The sequence below is a fragment of the Wasmannia auropunctata genome, unplaced genomic scaffold (assembly GCF_000956235.1).
Source record: "Wasmannia auropunctata unplaced genomic scaffold, wasmannia.A_1.0 LD336000.1, whole genome shotgun sequence".
Lineage (NCBI taxonomy): Eukaryota > Metazoa > Arthropoda > Insecta > Hymenoptera > Formicidae > Wasmannia > Wasmannia auropunctata.
Window position 1 is genome coordinate 3753706 of NW_012026890.1, and position 19745 is coordinate 3773450.

Below are 19745 nucleotides of genomic sequence, written 5' to 3' on the forward strand. Positions count from 1 at the left end.
GGGGGGGGGAGGAAGAAGAAGAAAACGAGATAAAGGGTGGGAAAAAGAGGACGACGTGTACATACGGAGCGGGAGAGAGAGAGAGGGCGCGATGAGAAAAGTGTGTGAAGCGGGTCTCGCGGAGAAAACTTGAAAAATGCGGCGAAGGCGAAGGGATCTCTTTTCAGCTTGGCCCGTCCGACGTACACCACGTACGTGCCACGGCTCTCGCCTTTCTAAAGGGGAGAAATCACTCGTGCGCGCACAACCGCGGTCCAAATTCCTATTAATCAGATTGGGTAACACGATATCAGGATGGCTGTTCGCGGCGGGTTAAAACGAGGTAAAAAGGTTTTTCCTTTATTGGGAGCGAAGTTAAATCGGAAAATCGTTTGATTGCGCCGGAATTGGTTTCGTACGTCGATTGGAAAATTTTCCGACGACTATTTATGAATTCCAGACCATCTCGCCGCGTTTTCACTTGCCATAATAACTACTACGTCGACCGATTAAGCAATTTTCGCAGCGCTTTATGATATTTATTTAGTCACGTCTCCAAATCGCGGTAATACGCGATTTCTTCTAATTGTTTTTTTTTTTTTTGAAAATTCTAATGTAAACCCGGATAACTATTTCCTTCGTATTTTACCGAGACGTTGAGATTACTCTTTTAAACTTAGTTTGAAACGCAATATACAGAATCTAACTTCTTCCCATCTCGAGGACGTAGAACGCCAAAATGCTTTTTCCGACAATGAATTCGGGGAACTCTTCCCCGACGCTTTTTGACGCATCAATTTTCGAAGTTACGCGCGTGGATCGAACTTCTGCGGAAATACGCCGGAATTTCGGATTGCACGAAGCGACGCGACGGATAATGGCCGAAGAAAGTATTACACCTCGTCGTTCTCCGACCTCAATTTTCTCTTATCCGCGGTTTCGGCGGTTTATTGAAAAAGCTGAGCGCAAGTGTGCGGCGTCAAAGTTCGCAATCCGCTCGGCAGCGTCTAACCGCGAAGCGACAAATCGGACGCTGCATTTCATCTTCGCTCTCTTCGCGTTTCGTAGAAAATCTCGTGTCATTTCTAATAATAAACAAAAGCATAAATTTAATTTATGACACTGCAACAATTACAAGAGAGTCCGTCTTACGTAACGGTATTATATTATATAAACTTAACAAATATATATCTTCTTTCCAAATTCACTTTTCTATTTCTTCACGTATGATATGACATTAAATTCCATTTATGAGATTAAATAACAACTATTTGGTTATTGTTCATTATTTGAACAGAATATACTCTAAACTATACGCAATCTCTAAAAGCATATCAAACAGAAGCGTGCATATATTTAATAGTTATATTCAAAATATAACCTAATTATGTTTTATACGCTATTATTACCGCACATAATTTGAAACTTAATCATAAACAAGAAATAAATGAATTGTAATAACAAGCAAGATCTATTTACACGTAATATGAGAAATAATCACACGACGTTTATATAATACTAATGTTTCCTAAAAAACTAAATTTTACAGTGTGTGTATACGTTTTGTCCTAATTATAAACCCTCACAGCTTTAATTATGTTTGACATGAATGATAGAATATGGATTGAATTTAACTGATAGATTTAGGCGGAGGTGTATTGTCATTACAATCTCTAATTAATGCGATTATTTATACGTAATACCAGAAGCAGTTAATGACAATTTGCCTCTTAGAGTGAAATGCGGATTTTAAATTATTAGTGCATCTGCGATCAAATCGAGATGGTTTAGCACGTCAACGCACGTGATCGCGAATCTAAAAGACGATTGTATACAAAACAAAAATAATGGCCTTGCTTTTTAAGTTATTTCTTTAGTAAACAAAGTTAAAACAATCTATGAATTGGAAAATAACAATTAAAATGCGAGAGACGCAAAATGGAATTATTGCACAGAAATAAACAGACGACGAATAAAAAAATAAGTCTATACTGTACACGGAGGAATAATTTTTCAGAATAGAACGATAAATAAATATTCCAACGAACGTAGCGACAGAAATGTAAATGTCGATCGTCGTTTTATGCAGTAGATACACCCTGAAAAAATACACTCGCGACACATCAGCGCGGGAATGTGTCGCCCCGTGGCTTACGACGCAGAAAGCACATCATAATACGACAAATTAGTCGTAAAGCAAGACGTGTCGGCGGAGTTTATTTGTGAGCCTTTGTAGGATTACTAGGTATATATGAAGTCTAGAAAGCGGAAGTCGCGGAAAATCAAAAAAAGACCGTCGCGCGCGCGACGCCGCGCCCCGCCCGTGTTCAGCGCGCTGGCTGGCAAAAGCTCCGTAACAAATTCACATGCAGAATAAATTATACCGGACTTTGTATACACGCCGGCCGTGTTATATTCAACGAAGCTTTTCGCATCCATTCCGCCTTGCGCTTTGACGAGCAAGAAGATATGTTTACACGTTCGAAAATCTACATCTCTAAACATTCGATGCATTTACTCGCGCGAAATTATCCCTTTTCGTTCGAATCGATTGTTCATTCGTTTCAGATTTACCGTTCGTTTTTTACGACTTGCCGATCGCGAGAGAGATGATTTTATTAATTAAATAAATATGATTTGGTTAATAAATTTTCTTGCTAATTGTTATAGATATAATTTTGTTGATTAAAATTCGAAGACAGATTTAATGAGATTGTCGATGTTCTATTTCTTTTCCCACGCCGAGCATTTCTACAATAAACGCATACATAATTACACATCATTAGACGTAAATAATAGCGCGCGGGGGATCTCAGTAAATACTTGTGTTGGAAAACTACGCTCTACAGTGTTCTACCTTCCCCCCCTTCTCCCCGCGCCTGGAATGTCCCTTACCGGGTCATTTTTCACGTTCGTACGAACGCCACGGCAGCGCGAATGCATAAAACGACGACAAGAAACGCGTCGTGGTAACGTACACGTCCGACTCCGGTCTCCACCCGCCGTCGCCGCCACTGCCGCCGCGCCGGGCCGATGGACGAAGAAACCGTGGCAAATGCTTTCCGGAAACCCATTGGCCCGTCAGCGCGCGCGTATCGGGACTGAAATTGTCGAAGAAACGAAAATAAAGACGGAACACGCGCTCGCAGTCGGGGGTGAAGGCATAGATGGATCGATGGAGGGATTTATTGCCGCGCGGACTTCTTAAGACCCTAAGAAACGTATAGGGTGAGTTGAAACAGACAGCGTTAATCACGATTGCTATTCTGAACGGAGCCCGATGCTGAATGATGATGCTGCGATTAAGCGATTTCAGATATTTGTTCCACTCCTTGTCTCGTAAAATGTCCTCGTCTATAATCACGCGATTCGATCTCTCAAGTTGTTATAGGTATTCTTTAAAAGTGCGAGTATTAAAAGTAATAAAACGAATAACGTTTTATGCGTTAAATTTAAAATGCCAGCCTATTGAATTAATGTTCTTTAAATGCTCCAAGCGTTTACGTTTATTCTGATGTTATTGTCCATATTTATTGCATAGCAAACAGCATTTTCTGTAGTTTTATGAATAACTGGATCAGGGGCTTAATCATTCCCAAAATTCCAACAACGATACGCAGTCCGATGATACACGTGCTTGAAACTGTGCATATTCCATGAACAATGCTCGGAAAATTATGGCACGATGTCAACGTGGACCACATGGTATACGCTCGGCAACCCGGAATTCATATACGTAGTAATAGAAAGCCGTATCGTATTCCATGTTATACGATTTTGACATTAAATGCCAGAATTTTATTACGACGATTAGTAGTTGATCCGAACAACATATTAAAAGAAGAGAACAATTTTATTATTTCGGTTTAAAGGGCAACATAATTTTTCATAAACATAAATCCAATAAAACTTATAAACATAAAATATCGAATTTGAGTGTTTGTAGAAATTCTTGAAAATATACTGATTTTTTTGTTAGAGAGAAATATATTATCTATGCATGTGTGAAGTTAGCACTCAAATATTAAAATTCATAGTTCTGATTAGAGTTCCCGCTTTAGTTTGAATACAGACAAAGAGTTCCCTATAGTTTATAACAAGAGCTATTCTGCTTAATAACAGTTTTTAAATTTTGATAAATAGCATCCCATTTCTTAAATGAGTTAAATTAGAATTAAAAATTGTTATTAAGTAGTATGGAATTTTAATGTTGGAATGCTGTAACTTTACACACACAAATTGCGTGTGTGAATTTTTTTTTATATCAGAAATTCTAAATATTTACAAAATAAAGCTATTAAGCTGCTCGGAACTATTCGATCATAAATCACTTATCATGAATTTTAATAAGTACATAGTTAGCACCCCATTTTTAAGATTAAAATTAAAAATTGTCATTAAGCGGAACTTGTGTTATAACTCTATAAAGGGAACTCTTCGTCTCTTTAAAATAAAACGGGAAGTCTAATCAGAACAATAGAATTTTAATGTTGGGGTATTAACTTCACACACGTGTTATCTGCATTCAAATATTAGTTTTATGAAAAATGAGGCGATTTAAAAATCGTAGATTATCGAATGTTTCTTTTTCTTTCTTTAGAATAAAGAGCTGTACAAGACCATATTTGTGTGCGCCCGATCCTATTAACTAGGAAGCCGGTGTCTATAGAACGCCTCAATCCATCCTTGTTGTTCGCAACGTGATTATGCCGCGTTACTAAAGCATCCCCTAAGTGTCCCTAAAATGCCCATCACACGTCCTTCCCAGCGTACGGAGTGTATACGCAAGTCTCGTCATCTACGTCAATCGAATTCGAGTCACGCGCATAGACACCGATTTAACGTACCGTAATTAATCTATAAATAGCACAGAGGAGCGCGACGATGTCGCGCAGGGCAGAAAGAGGATTTCGCCGACGAAGTTCGCCGCGCGCGACGAGCCTGGGAAAGGGCGCTTGCTGAGGCCCCCAAGCGCTGGCAAGCACTAGACCGCGATGCAGGGTTTGTAACCTGTTAACTCGACTGTACGCCACCGTGATTTAGAGGCACCTCGCGTGAACGTGTCGCGCGCGGGATGCGGATCTGTCGCGACAAACGAATGTTTTCCTGTTTATGTCGGTGAAGTCCGCGTATTCCCGATGAATCGACTGCGGGACTCCAGCTCTTTTTCAGTCAGCCGCTTTTTTCCAGTCCACTCTATACTTGTCTAGTATGCGATTTGTTCTAGTTTCATCGACACTCCGACCGGATTTCGAGGCACGATTAATACCGTACAGTTCTCTTTCCTTTAAATATACCTTATTTTTAGAAAAACATGCATTCCAGTCAGATTTTTTAATATAATTAGAATTGTATAAGTAAAGTAAAAATCGTATTTCGCTTTTATCGTTCAATAGAAATGTTTTAATAAAAAAATAATTGAAGCCATTGGAACATAAAATTTAAAAAAGTGCAAGGTATGACATTAGAAAATTATTAAAAAATGCGAGAAAATATGAGTTAGATGAAGTATATTGAATTATATGTTATAATTCCGTACGCTTGTCTGACTGAGTTGTTAGTGTTTGTACTGGCAGCGATATAGCAAGTACAAATAGATAATTGAAAATGTCTGTGGTATACATACGCCTGTACGTTTCACGTTTTTAATTTAAAACAAATATTTATGCTTCTACCTTCTGTTAATAGAAGTCTGCTCGTGTAGCCCATTCTATTTGTATAGACCATTGCGCTTTGCTTAGACATTCGCGCTTACAAATCAAATTCGGTGAGAAATTCTGAAGTGGTTTGATATGATCAAACACACACCTCTGACCGAATGTAATCAAATTTTCATTTTGAAACTTGACTGGGTGAGTGACTTAATTGAAACAAGCATTAAAGGCCATATCGGACTGTGTGTCACGGATTCTCGAAATCTGTGCAAGCGCATCGATCTGTATCAGCGGGGACACCTGCAACCTATCGCGAGTGTATAAAAAGCGGAAGTCAAAGAGCCTGGAGGATGAGCGAAGCAGAGGGATCCGCGTGGAAACGAAAATTTAATATGAAGGCGTCTCGTCCAAGTGATTTTAATATCGCGCAGGCAGACGAGCGCGCGAATTCTCTCTCTCTCTCTCTTTCTCTCATACATTCTCGCCGATAGTCAGCACACACATGCGCATACTACGTGCGTGTAGATAGACGCCGACTCGTCTATCCGGCTTTGTTAATAAAGTCAGTGGCATTAGAGAGTCCCCAACTTGTCCTGCCGCACGCGCGCACACATGCAACGGTACGCGATGTTACACGGAGAGACTGCGGACACAGACGCGAAAACTGAATCGGTCCGCCCGGAGTATCCAGGAATGTAGCCCGAAAGATTTGCTCCGCGAGATTGGCCCGAGATAAAATAACATGAGGCGTGCGAGAGAGAGTGCAACAATGTTGCTTTACCCTGTTTAATTTAACGTGTAAATCTGCGGAAATAATATTGCGGCCGGTGGTGCGCGCGGCGCGCCGGTCATCTCATCTTGTTATCGGAAGGTATTACGGTGTAATGCATGAAATTCGTTTTGTAGACAAAATTCGGTGAAAGCTCCAAGTTGTTTTCACGTCATTATAAATCGTTTATGCAATTATAATCGTTTGCGGTAAAAACAGCCGAAGTTTCCTTCAGCAAGGTGCAAAATGATCGTCTTTCGAGAAGCGCGTCATTAAGTTTATTCCCAATTATATCCCTATTAACACGTTTGTTGCACTCTATCTGCCAGTCTATATGCAAAACATAACTCGAAAAATCTTCTGTTAATTATTATTAGACTATCACGCGGTGTTTTGTCTTTTACTTCTTTTCGGTATTTTCTTTCCATGGGACGACGCGAGACTTCCGACGCGCCAACGGAGACACTTTCCGCAAGTCACGCACGATGTCCATGCGATGTCGTCCGCCAGCTGAACGCGTGAAATGTCAGGCGTCCGAGCACGCGAAATTTTCGCGGATGCAATTCGAAACGCTCCGCGGTGACTTCTAATTAGCGTGGCTCGCCCGTCTGGTAGAATGCGACGGCCCGAATTTCGAGCCGGCCGCGTACGGTCGCGGCGGGGCTAGCTAGAGCTCCGGACGAAGAAGGGAGGCTAAACCGCAATCCGCCCAGGAGTGGCGGTGAATCATTCTATGAGCATAAATTAGCGCCCCGTCGCAACGCCGGTTAATTAATTAAGGTAAATTGTCCTAAGCGTAAGTAACTGCCGGCGCTTGGACCACTCCTCACTCGCTCCCCCCCTCCCCCTCACTCCTCTTGGACGAGAGGAGAAGCCCGCCACCGTGATCCTCTTTACGCGGCTAACCGCGCGATGCGTTTCCGGCACGGGGGACAGAGCGCCGGGCAGTTTTGTTTTCGGTTGTCTCGACGTGGCTTGACTGCGTTTCGCGACGCTTGGCAACCCGACTGCTCGATAGCTCGGAGTCTCTCTCTCTTTTTCTCTCTCTCTCTCTCTCTCTCTCTCTCTCTTTCTCTCTCTCTCTCTCTCTCTCTGTCGGGAACAGCGGTTACCAAAACTTTCTCAGGTCGCCCGTCCTTTTTGAGATTATGCGTCTCGCGGTATCGCCAATTTTAGCGCAGCGTAGAATTCAGTTCCTTTCTCCATTTCGCAATGATAATTTCGCGCTCCGAATGTTATCTCGCGTTAATCGATCTGATTTATTACTGGCACCATGGCAGCTGCCGAAAACGAGTAATATAATAATAAATGAATAAAATAATAGTGCAAGATGAATAGTATGATATAATAAAGAGAAGTCAATATTCTTATTTAAATTAATGTTGCATTCAGCCAGCCTGCAAATTTGCTCTCCCCGCGAGCAAGAACAAATCGAGTTGCAGCTCGCTCTATTGATAGACACGCGGTTCGTTTCCGCCAGACGAGTACAGCGGAGCACAGTTTGTTTTCGGTTCTCCCTTTCGGCGATACGTAGTCGGTATTGTCTCGGGGAAAATCGAGCAATACAATCGAATTTTCTGCCACGCGTTACGGTAAATGTAAAACAACTTCCTCCTTACAAAGGAGGAGTTTCCTCTTGTTCTATTATCCCCGGCAGCTTCACATCCGCGCGATTGTCTAATAAACTGTATTACCTACAAATTGCCTAAAGCTTTCACCTCCGTAATTAGAAAATTGTATATCGGTAAAATCGGTATTCGAGTAACAAAAAAGTATTAAAATGGTATATTATTAAAATAATTAAAATATTAAAATATTAAAAAAATAATAATTAAACGTTTAGATATTCGCAATCTTATCGAATCGTGTAATAGGAAGACAGAAAAATTTGGAATATTATAATTGTATGCGCCTTAATTGATAAATGTCAATTAAACATTATCTCGGGGTCCGTGTTCTCGCCGCCGCGTGAGAATCAACACGGGACCTGAATGTTTAGACCGCTAAAACCAGATGTTTAGTTTGCAGGGAACTTCAAATGTGGCACTCGGTTCAAGAAACCAATTAATGCGCCGCTCGTGTTCCCCCGGAGGTAAGTAAACTTTGCTCGAAAGTACTTGACCAAGACCAAGACGATCTTCCTTGTTTCAGCACAATACCTCAGGTCTGAGGATTTGAACATTTGTAAAGAATTTCGCCTAACTTCAATTAAAATTTCTATTATAATTTAGGAAGGAAAAGAGAAAAAAATGTAATTTCTTAAATGCGAAGCTTGACGTTACCCTCACTTTAGCGTGTGCAAAACTGTTACGAAGAAGTTTACATAATCTAAAGAATCTCGCATATTATATTTAACTTGAAAACTGATCTGTTCACACTTTAATAAATAATTATGTATAAATTGGATTAAAAAAACCAACTGATTTAACTGAACGCGCCGCGTGAAAGCACGGATCATCACCTACGTTTCCTTTGATACAATTTTACACAGTCGCATTACATTTAGAAACGTCGGAATTTCGCGGATGCGTGGGCGTACGTGTACACATGCTTTCATAGTAGCACGTGGTCGTCATAAAGCGAGTGTACACCATAAAAACACACATAAAAAAGACGTTGGCGTCACAGTTTTCAATATTTTACTTGCTGGCGCGTCGTTATTTTGGGTACAAAAATAATATCGTGTCACTTGAAAAGATTTTTTTTGCGACGAATTAAAACCTCACGTCGTATCGTTATTTATAGGTAAAAATTAGAAAGAAAGAAAAACGTTGAATCTCTTTTTACAATTTAAATTGTTTTATAATAAGATTATATAAAGAGAGAAAGTTATGTCATAAAAGCAAATTTTAATTGTTATACGCTAATTATTTAATTTCTTCTCTTTGACAACTGAAATCGAAATTAATTTATATAAGAATGTTTTATTATAACCATATTACTTGGAAGATAAAATCTAGCGCGCGCGCGAAAAATATACTTGGCATGAGATGCTATCGCATCTCTTGATTTGAAATTCATAGAATTCTTCCGCAGAATCGCGATTATAAATACGGGGGTCTACGACTATCCACATTTTACTTTTGAAAGCAAATACGCGGAATTTATTTTCCTCCTTTCACTTCAAGTGAAATGTCAAATTCGTGACAAAACGGGGAAAACACAATGGCACAGATTTGAGGGAAAATAGAGCGAGAAGAGTATATCTAGGGAGGAACACACGAAGTCGAGACACGAAGTGCCAGCGAGCGTTACTTGCGAATTTAATTCTAGCTTTACAAATCCTGAGCATGCTGTAGACAATTACGAGATAATTGTTAATACGACTTGCAATTTGCACTACGGCCGGTGCCGCGCCTCGTTTAAACTCTCGTGTGCTTAATTAGTTCCTATTTTGTCTGTGAAGCGCGTTACGAGTTGCATATCTCGACGTATAGAGCCGCGGCGCCTCGCGTTCGAGTGCGTCTGAGGACGTCCTTTAATACTACCCCTTGCGTTTTACAAGGGTCGTTTCTCTTAATTTATATTTCTAGTCACGCCCTTCTGACATCAAAACAACTGAATGCAGCGGCTTGTCCTCTCATAATTTATTACAAACAAACTTTAAAACGATCGAGGGAAAGTTTCAAGTACTAAAAATTAAATTGTCTGCTAAATTGTTTTAAAATGTTTTATCATAAACGAGAGGGCGGAAGAATTTAATCGCATGTTACATGTAAAATATTATTTTCGATAATTCTTTCTAATTTCACTAATACAATTAAAACTTAATTTTATCATGATTAAAAAACATCGGTATGAAGATTAACATCATTTTTATATAAATTTGAAATATAAAGTAATTAAGAAAAAGAATTATATCTCACGATACATTTAGCTTTATTATGGTACCATAGTGGCCAAATTAGAGGCGTGTTTCTACCAGTATAGCTTGCCCCGGTCTCTGTGATGTCTATTTTTAATAAGACCAAGGCTCGAATTGTCTCCGGGAGCTCTAAATGTATCTTCGCGGTAGTTAACCTCTCATATACACGAATATCATAGATTTTGTCGCTACATTGCTCTTCTAATTATTAACGCATTATTTATTACAATTAAATAATCCAAATTTAAGATATAAAAATATATTACTGTATTATATGTAATATCATAAAATTTATAGATACACAATTGCATCAATAATTTCAACGAAGAAATTACAATATCAATAGCGAAACTAATTTGTGATAAAATGAGATTTGATTTATATTAGTGAATAAGTTAGGAAAACTGTTACCAACATTACATCGTATATTATTAAGTAACTCTGTTGTTGTTAAGCAGAATGAGGTAAACGTGCTTTTTGTAAATATAAAGTTCGACATGATGCTTCGAATGCTTTATACAACACAGTGTTATTGCTTATTTCGCTCCGTCGCAGTGACTTTCTCATTATAAAGTTGAAGTACGGCAGGCATCGCGAACGACATTAAACTAATCTTTAAAAGATGGAGACGACAGCGCCCTAGGCGGGCGGTAAAGATTTGTGGGGAAAGTTTTGCAAAATTGAGACCACGCGAGGCTTGATGAGCGCCGTGATTTATGCTCTTCATTTCTCAGGTGAGACCGCGAGACCCTATATTAAAGAACGACTGCAGAAAAGTTTCGCTCCCGCGCTCTGCATCCGCGCGCGCGAAAATCATATTGTCGTTACGCCCGGCGGTTGTTGACGACGGTACGTGATAGCGCGATTTGTGAGTTACCCTCTAACGAGAAGCGATCAATTTTTTTGTTGTTGTTATAAGTTGAACGAGAATATTTGCATAACATTTGCCGAATTTTCTGTCAAAAAGTTTAGTTAATAATTAATACCTTGGAACGAACAAAATTCACATTATTTAGTTATAACTTTATTTACAAGGAAATGTTTTAGAAAACCAGATTTATCTGCAAAGATACGATATAGATAATATATTAGCGAATATATTTGTTAGAGAAATCAGCATATATGATGTGTTGTTAAAAATTAATTCTATAGTATTAGATTTAAATGTATAGACTAATAAAAACCGAGCAAAGAAATTTATATACAAGTGACTCACAGCTTCATATCCGCAGTTACAAGTTATTATAATTCACATATTATTTTTTATGAATTGTATTCGTCACTCAATAACAAAAATTAATTATTTTTTAAATAATCCGTAATTGTATGGTTTCTTAGACGAAAACAGGAATTTCCATCTTATCGTTCGTAACACAGAGATCGGATAGAAAGCCGTGAGTTTACAAAATCAGATCATCGATACTCACCGGTGAAAATAGCACCGGGCAGCAACGCACAAATACTCAAGTACATCAGCAATACCCCACGAGCTTGACGCACCTTCTGGCAGGAGTCCAGCTTTTTCCCGCTCGGTAGGCCACCACCGATTCTTCTTAGCCCCCTCATCGTGCCGCATAGTTTTCGTTCCGGCCACGTAAACCACGCGCGTTACACCCGGATTAGAGCGCGAGAAGTTTAATAATGCCTCACGTGCTTCCTTCCTTCCTTCCTCCTTCCTTCCTTCCTTCCTTCCTTCCTTCCAGTTTCGGTTCTCGCACACGTGACGCGAGATTTCGTAACGATCTTAACGCGCGTGCCGCGGATGCGAACTACATTCATTAATAGGATGCGATTGCGTCGGGCGCGGCGAGTTGCATTGTGCGCGCGGCCGACTTGCGAACGACACGCGTTGAAACAACCTCTCTTCTTCACACAATACGGATTTGTTTTATCGTACAATTTTTTGTTTCGTGGTTATATACGGGGGAAATTTCATGCGTAAACGAATCCGATGAAATTTCGCTGATTGAAGCCGTATCACCAAAAACTAGTTTCCACTTTACACACGAAAGTCGTTACTTCCTTGCGGCAACATTCTGTATTTTGGTATTGGAAACGCAGTTAGAATAAGCAATTAGAAGCAATTACGGAAATAAGTTTAATTGGTTGTATGAAACATTTGCTCGGTTCAACGCTGAATTTATTTTTCAACACGTAAGTCATTTTGCTTAAATATTTTTAAACGGTTATCTTATCAGTTGTATTTTATTTCACTTATTTCATGGTATTTAAGTCCCTTCTTATTTTTAAATTACACAAAAGTGTATAATTAAACTTTTATCATTAGTTGAATCTATGGAAGATTTGCAATTGAATTTATAGCTGGGAATGCATTTTAAAGTAAATGCTTTGATATTCTACTAAGAAAATCTTACATTTTCAATGAAGTTCTCCGACAGAATAGGTAGTATTATTCTTTCTAATAAAATAATTTTTACATTTTCACATATTTATCTTAAGTTTCATTCGCACTTAAAATCAACCGTCGCTCCGCATAAAATGGCTGCAATTTTTAAACCGCGAGCTAACGTAATTATATTGAAAACTAATTATAAGTCTCCTCTAACTATTTACCTTTTGACTACATACTTAATACCTACCAATAGGTAAGTAAACTAAATTTTTTTATTAGAGATATTTTTATTTACAACGTAAAAGATCAACGTACTTTTATAAACGTTGATTTTACTGTGTCAACTCGACACGCGCTGAAATTAATGGATAATGAAAGGGTTTTACGTGGTGCACTCAAAATATAATGCAAATTGAGATGGAACCTCGAAATGCAACCGTTATCTCACCACGGAAGATTGAAATTTGTCGGTGCGGCGCGCCGTAGAGACGGCAAGATGCGTGGAATGTGGCACAAGTTGCCGTACACTTTTCGCCGCGATAACTAATTAACGAACTTCCGTCTCGCTATAGTACCTGGAACCGCATCATTAATGCTAAATTTAACGCGCTGTCACTCAGCCAGCGCGGTAAGACCTGGCAGCATGATAAATGGCATCCGTTTATGCGATTTCAGCATGCCCCTGGCGTTTGATACTAAGATTCGGATACGATGTATTATACGCGCGCTCATGCGAATGCATTACGTTTGTCATAAATTTTGGCAGTTAATTTTCGCGATTATTCGCGTTCCGCGCAATAAAATGGATCAGCACGGAGTTAGATGGCACGGTGAAACGGACCATCTTAATTTCTGCGCCGTGCCATCATTACGAATGGATGGCAGTAATTTACAACGCTCCGCGGAGTAATTTTGCAATTATTCTGTTTATAATTACGTAAGTAACAAAGACAAAGGATCTATGGAATTTCTAAAGAAGCATTAAATTTATTCTGCAAGAAAGCTGCGTGCATCTGAATAAAACTAGGAATATACGAAAACTAAAGATTTCATGCGCGTTTCCTCTATGAAACATACTGTTTTAAATGACTGAATTAATTTATGATGACTGAAAATTAATTGAAGGGGGAAAGAGAGAGAGAGAGAGAGAGAGAGAAAGAGCGATTTTTATTTCAATAAAATGTGTCCTTGGTGGTTTACATTCATTATGACAGGGAGACAACGAGGACATTTTCAATTTGTGAAAGGAATTGGCTAAGTTTAACTTAAATTAAATGGATGAATCAGTCCGATGCTGGTGGCTTCCGTTTCTAGTAAAGATCATAATTTATTTTTATTGCATAATATTTATAACGCGACTTTGTGTCCTACATTTGCCGAGACGTTACTTTCTTTTTATGATCCTAATTTTTTCCCTCTCGTTCTCTGGCAATAATCCTTTATGTAAATAATTTATGTATTAGTATAATGTAAGATAAACGTTACGTATCCAAAAATATTAAATCGTTCTCAGTTGATCTGATCGCTCAAATAGTCTAATAGACAAACACGTCGCGATATACGCTTGGATGTTTGTTTGTTTATGGAACAATTTCGATTTTGTGAAGAGAGTAACAGACCCAATTTCTTCGTAATCAATATTACTAAGCGTAAAGTAGGATCGAGCGATCTCATAACAATCATTATAATTCCAACATGGTAATAAATTCGCCGAACATTAAAATTTTGTTCGGTTTTAATTAAAATGTTTAGCTATTTCGGTATATTCAGTAACGACGCCGCTGAATTTTATCCGCATGTAGGTTAATTGGGGGCAGATGGATCGTGGAAGCGCCGTGTTTCCATCTCTGTCTTTCAAAACAACCTCGTTAATTTCCATCTAAAAGTCTCGATTTTCCGCTAATGAACACATTTCGGATTAAAGACATTGATTTCCAGCGACAAAAAGCGAGAAAGTTGCGCGATACGAGATCAAACTGATCCGAATTAAAGGCGTAGCTAGATAATGACACTTCGCCATTAATTAATTCGTCGATGGACCTTGTTCCGGCACGTCGTCGTCATTATTATCGTCATCGTCATCTTCGAGGCGTCTCCATATTCGGAGGTTTGAAGGGATTAATTAGTTTATTATGGTGTAAAAGGAAGTGCTGCCTTTATGATGAAAATTAAATTAAACGTGTTAAAATCGAAATGTTGCATTATACGGACGGAGTCCATTTCGTCGTCTTAAAGCGCGACTGTCCTCGTATCTTCGGTGCGAATGGGTATAGGAGATATCGGAAGCGAAATGAAATTTTTATTTTAGATTTTTACCGAATTCGATCCCATGTTTTCAAAAATGACTTAAATAACATATTTCGTGTGTATGGATAGAAAAAAATTCAAGACTGAAATAATCCCAATATTAATAAAAAAATAACAAGTAACTTTATAAAAAATTATTTCAAATTTTGGTTTCAATAGAATAATCGAATCTGTTATTGATGAAAATGTTATTCCGCTACGAGCTACAACACCTGAACGTGTTACGTTCAATTTTGATCATTTTAATGGAAAACTCGGGAACACGCAGCTATAAAAAGCACATTGGTTTGAAAATATCACGCCGTGATTTTACGAGGAACATGTCGAACCGTGAAATGTGCATAAAATGACGAACCCAATGTGGCATGAGAACTCTGCATAATAGAATAATGTGGGCAAACATGTCAAAATACATAAACGTATTATTATTGATTTTCGACAGCCTTATTCAAATTAATTTTGCTTGTAACATGAATCAATTTATGAAATAATAACGAAAATTATGTAAATAAATTTTGATAAGAAAAAATAAAATAAATATGTTAACATCCAATTGCGAAAAAATTTATAAACATCTAATGTTATTAATTGTTCTAATTAATTTTATTATAAATCACAACAACAGCTCTAAAAATAAATTTATAAAAATATTCATATGAAGAATTTTTTATATTCTACAACCGCATATCTTATTTCTATCTAAAAATATTGTTATATGTAATATGTTTACATTTAACTCACATCGTATTTCCAAAACAGCACGGTGAAAATAGAATTCATAAACCATTGCGAATTTTACATATTTATGTATAACTTAAAAGTTCACGTTGCAAATTAATGACTTTAATAACACAAAACATTGTTATTCGTAAAAATAATATTTAGTTGTAAACCTGCACAACTGCTATATCTAATCTTATCGATTATCCCGTACAAACATATATCTATAGCATATCATGTGTTTGCAAAATCTGTGATTCTAGCTATTAATCTAACTATTAAAATACTTGTTACGATTTTTTCTACTTTACGATTATTGTTCAAAGAATAATGTCAAAAGTTGAAAAATCTTTCAATTTGAATAAGGCTGTTGAAAATCAATAATAATACGTTTATGTATTTTGACATGTTTTCCACATTATTCTATTATGTAGATTTCTCATGCCACATTGGGTTCGTCATTTTATGCACATTTCACGATTCGACATGTTCCTCGTAAAATCACGGCGTGATATTTTCAACTTTGTAACAAAAACCAACTTAAAAAAATTGACTTTCGTATAGTCAGCACTTACTTTGTTTTCATTACTATTCGTATACTCCTAGAATTCAGAAAACCGCCGCGAATTCAGTCATCAGACAGTACGTATATATGTATGTGTTCGTGTGTATGCGTGTGCTGTGCATCGCGCTGGGTTAGTTTTAAGATGCAACGCAGGCACAAAGGGTTAGACGTCGACTGGGCGGACAATGACAATGCTGATGCAAGACGGCAGGCGCAAATTATACCTGGGAGGTATTATTAATTAATGCTCTTGTTAAGCTACGGAGCTTGATGGGCGAAGAAGCGAGATGCGGACTGGAGATAGCGACCGGAGTGTGCTGCACAGGTGCACCGGGTGGGATATAAAACTGGGGAAAACACGTAAAACGTGTGCGCGCACACGATAACACGGCGTGAATGTACGACATGCAGGGTATGAGCATGCTGGGAATAACGAAATTTTTCTGGATGGGACGAATTAAAATTCAAACACTTATATGACATCGTCGAGCGAGAGAAGACTCGTGTGGATGAAACGGGGGAGGGGAAAATAACGTCAAAAAATAATTTTCGTGGAAAAAGCAACGTGAGTAAACAAAGCAGAATTTTCTCAAGGATTAAGAGAATGAATTTTGAGTTGGAAGAAAATGTGAAAAAATGTGCAGGATGTGACGCGTAGATCGCAAAACAACTATAGTAAGTGAATTAATAGATAGTTGCAGAAATAAATTAAAATTCAATTGAAAGAAATGAATTTTTTCATCATTCTCGAGAGAACTGACTCAGAAAAATGAAAAATTAGTAATATTTTTTTGCTCTTTTTTTATATATTCTAAACTATATGACTTTTGTATTGAATACCACACGTAGCTTTTTTGTTTTTCAAAAAAATATATTATTTACATTATTCATTCCATCTTATCTCATTTTATTGTTTCTAAAAAATAAATTACTTTTTCAGTTTCAAATTTTAAGAACTTTCACAAAGACGTTAAAAATGGCAAAAATAATTATGATATTCCTCGCGAATCTCATACGACACGTGCGTTATTTATATCGAATTCGTTCTGAAGAACGTTCACGATGTCGGCAGTGTTTCTCTCCTTTCCTCTTCCTCATCACCGACGTAACGGAGGGTGAAAGCCCTTCCATCCCGCATACGTAATTACTAAAGTTAATTAGGATTTTGGAATTAAGAGAGAGAGAGAGAGAGAGAGAGAGAGAGAAAGTGAAAAAGGCGCAAGCCGAAATTTGACAAAGAGGGAAACGTAGGGAAACTGTCGACGCGTTTAAGAATGTATTAGTCTTGCAGGAGAGCGGAGCTCGCACTGACGGATACGGTGACGAAAAAAGGCTCGGCGATTCGCAGGCGGTTTTAGTGGAATATAATTTTAGCATCGGCGGTCCCCGGTTAAACCTCTTCTTCGAAAGGACGAAACTTTCGACATCCGTTTGCCGTTTTGTCCTTCGCGGAGGCAGGGGAACAACGCGATTTTGTGAATTCGAAAAGTCGATATTGTCGACAATATCGGTTTACCTATATTTCATTTTGCAGCATCGAAATTTCCATCGAGCCAGGTTTCACGTTTGGACACTTTCTTTCGTGGGCGTTTTGAATTTTTATTGAAATTCTGACGTGCTTTTGCAAATTGAACGCTCCTGTCGAAATATATTGACATTTTATTTACATGTGAAATTAAGACTCGCGTGGAATAAAATGAAAAGACAACTGTATCCACTTGCGCTATAGTGTCTATTTGCTCCAAAATTCAACTGAAAACAAATAAGTACGTGGAAAAGGATCCGAGATGAAAAATAAGAAATCATTAATAGTCATCTGTCAGTTTGATATAAATATGTTTGAATTTTAATATTGTGATTTTGTTTGTATTCAATTCTTACAATTAGTTTTAAAGTAGAACATATCTAATCTGCTTTATTAGCAAAATTATCTATTATTATTTTTTATGTTTCTTTCCTTTTTGAGCAAATGCTCATTAAAATTTCACGCGTTCTTGAACGTCACGCAGCAATTTGCCTGACAATATTACAAAAACACTATTTTTGGAATAAACAATGTGTCTATCTTCACCGTCCTCGGACTCTCATCGAGCTATCGAGCTTTCGAATATCCACCAACCCCTCTTGAGTCCCTCGTGCAATTGGTTTTTCGTGTTCCAAGCACTTTGCTGTCCTCGAAATCCTAATTTCTCGTTTTTCACTCCCCGCCGCACCGCACCGTCATCCGATGGAGCGAGCGGTTCTCCGATGGTGCGACGCCCGCGGAATCTCGCCATTGCGTTCCGCTTGATTTCCAGATTTGTGACGGAGAGATGCGCGGAAAATGGGGACAGATTGTGGTATCTGTGTAAACAGGTCGGAGCTATGCGTACTGGGACAACTTTTATTTGCTTCTGGTATTCTGGTCCGGCTCGACCGTTCTCTCCTCTACGTATTTAAAATGAGCCGTGTTGTAATCTTGTTATTTTGGATTTAATTACCGTAGAAAGCTATTGCTGTATGTCTCCATTCCCATTATTTCTTTATATTTTTATCAGTTGATTATGCTATTGTAAAAATATTTATTTAAAAATATCACCAAACAAATAATTGATTAGAGATCACATGGAGATAATTGTAAAATTAAAATTTCAACTATTTTTTACTCTCATTAAATTATACGCAATTAATTTATGAAATTATTTTGTATAATTATCGTTATTCCATTTTTTATAATTTTTAATAAATATTTATTAAATTATACGCAATTTGTTTAATTATGAAATTGTTTTGTAATTATCGTTATTTTATTTTTTATAATTTTGAATCGCTTTATTGAAGTTATTTATCAAGTATAGAATTATAGATAACTGCACTTTCATTTATATCAATTTGCGACTTTATCAATGCAACAATAATTAAAATTAATTAATGGAAATTTATGTTACATCTTAATTTGCACTTGCACATATTTTATCATCGCTTCATCACCGAGATCTCTCTCCACATCATCGCGAGATGATCGAGATAGATCGGAGCCGGCACACGTGATACCCGGACCGGCCTGCGAGACGCACTAAATCCTCAACCTCCGTCTCTACAGTGTGTGCTACGCGGTCCCTCTAACAATAAACTTAGGTAAGCCGACTAATACGACGACGACGACGACGACGCATAACGTGCACACACGCGTATCGGCCGCACGCGTGACAAAACAGTCGCACGCACTGTGGGTGCGTGAGCCGCACTAGCCGCGCGCGCGGTGCGTCCCACGGAGACGATCCACTCGAGACGTTCCGTCCTCGGTGTGCGTGTAGAGCCCACACGACCCGTGATCATCGTGAATTGTCGTCCGTCGTGGCGCGCGTACGTGTGTAAGTGCGAACGAGTGAAATCCGTGAGGGTGGAGGGGCCAATTGCCTTTCTCGTTGCGCGGCGCGGTATTGTGGTGGTGCAAGCACTTGCCCCCTCATGAATTTGGAGCTCACACGAAGATACGCGCGCCGGGTGTGTGCGGGGGGAAGGGGGGAAGGGGAGGGGAACTCGATAATCTA

The 19745-nt window shown here is 38.4% G+C and overlaps 1 pseudogene; it reads right to left on the reverse strand.

The window, feature by feature from the left end:
* LOC105453389 overlaps window positions 1–19380 on the reverse strand; it is a 106819-nt pseudogene extending 87439 nt beyond the window's left edge.
* Between the last annotated feature and the right edge of the window lie 365 nt (window positions 19381–19745).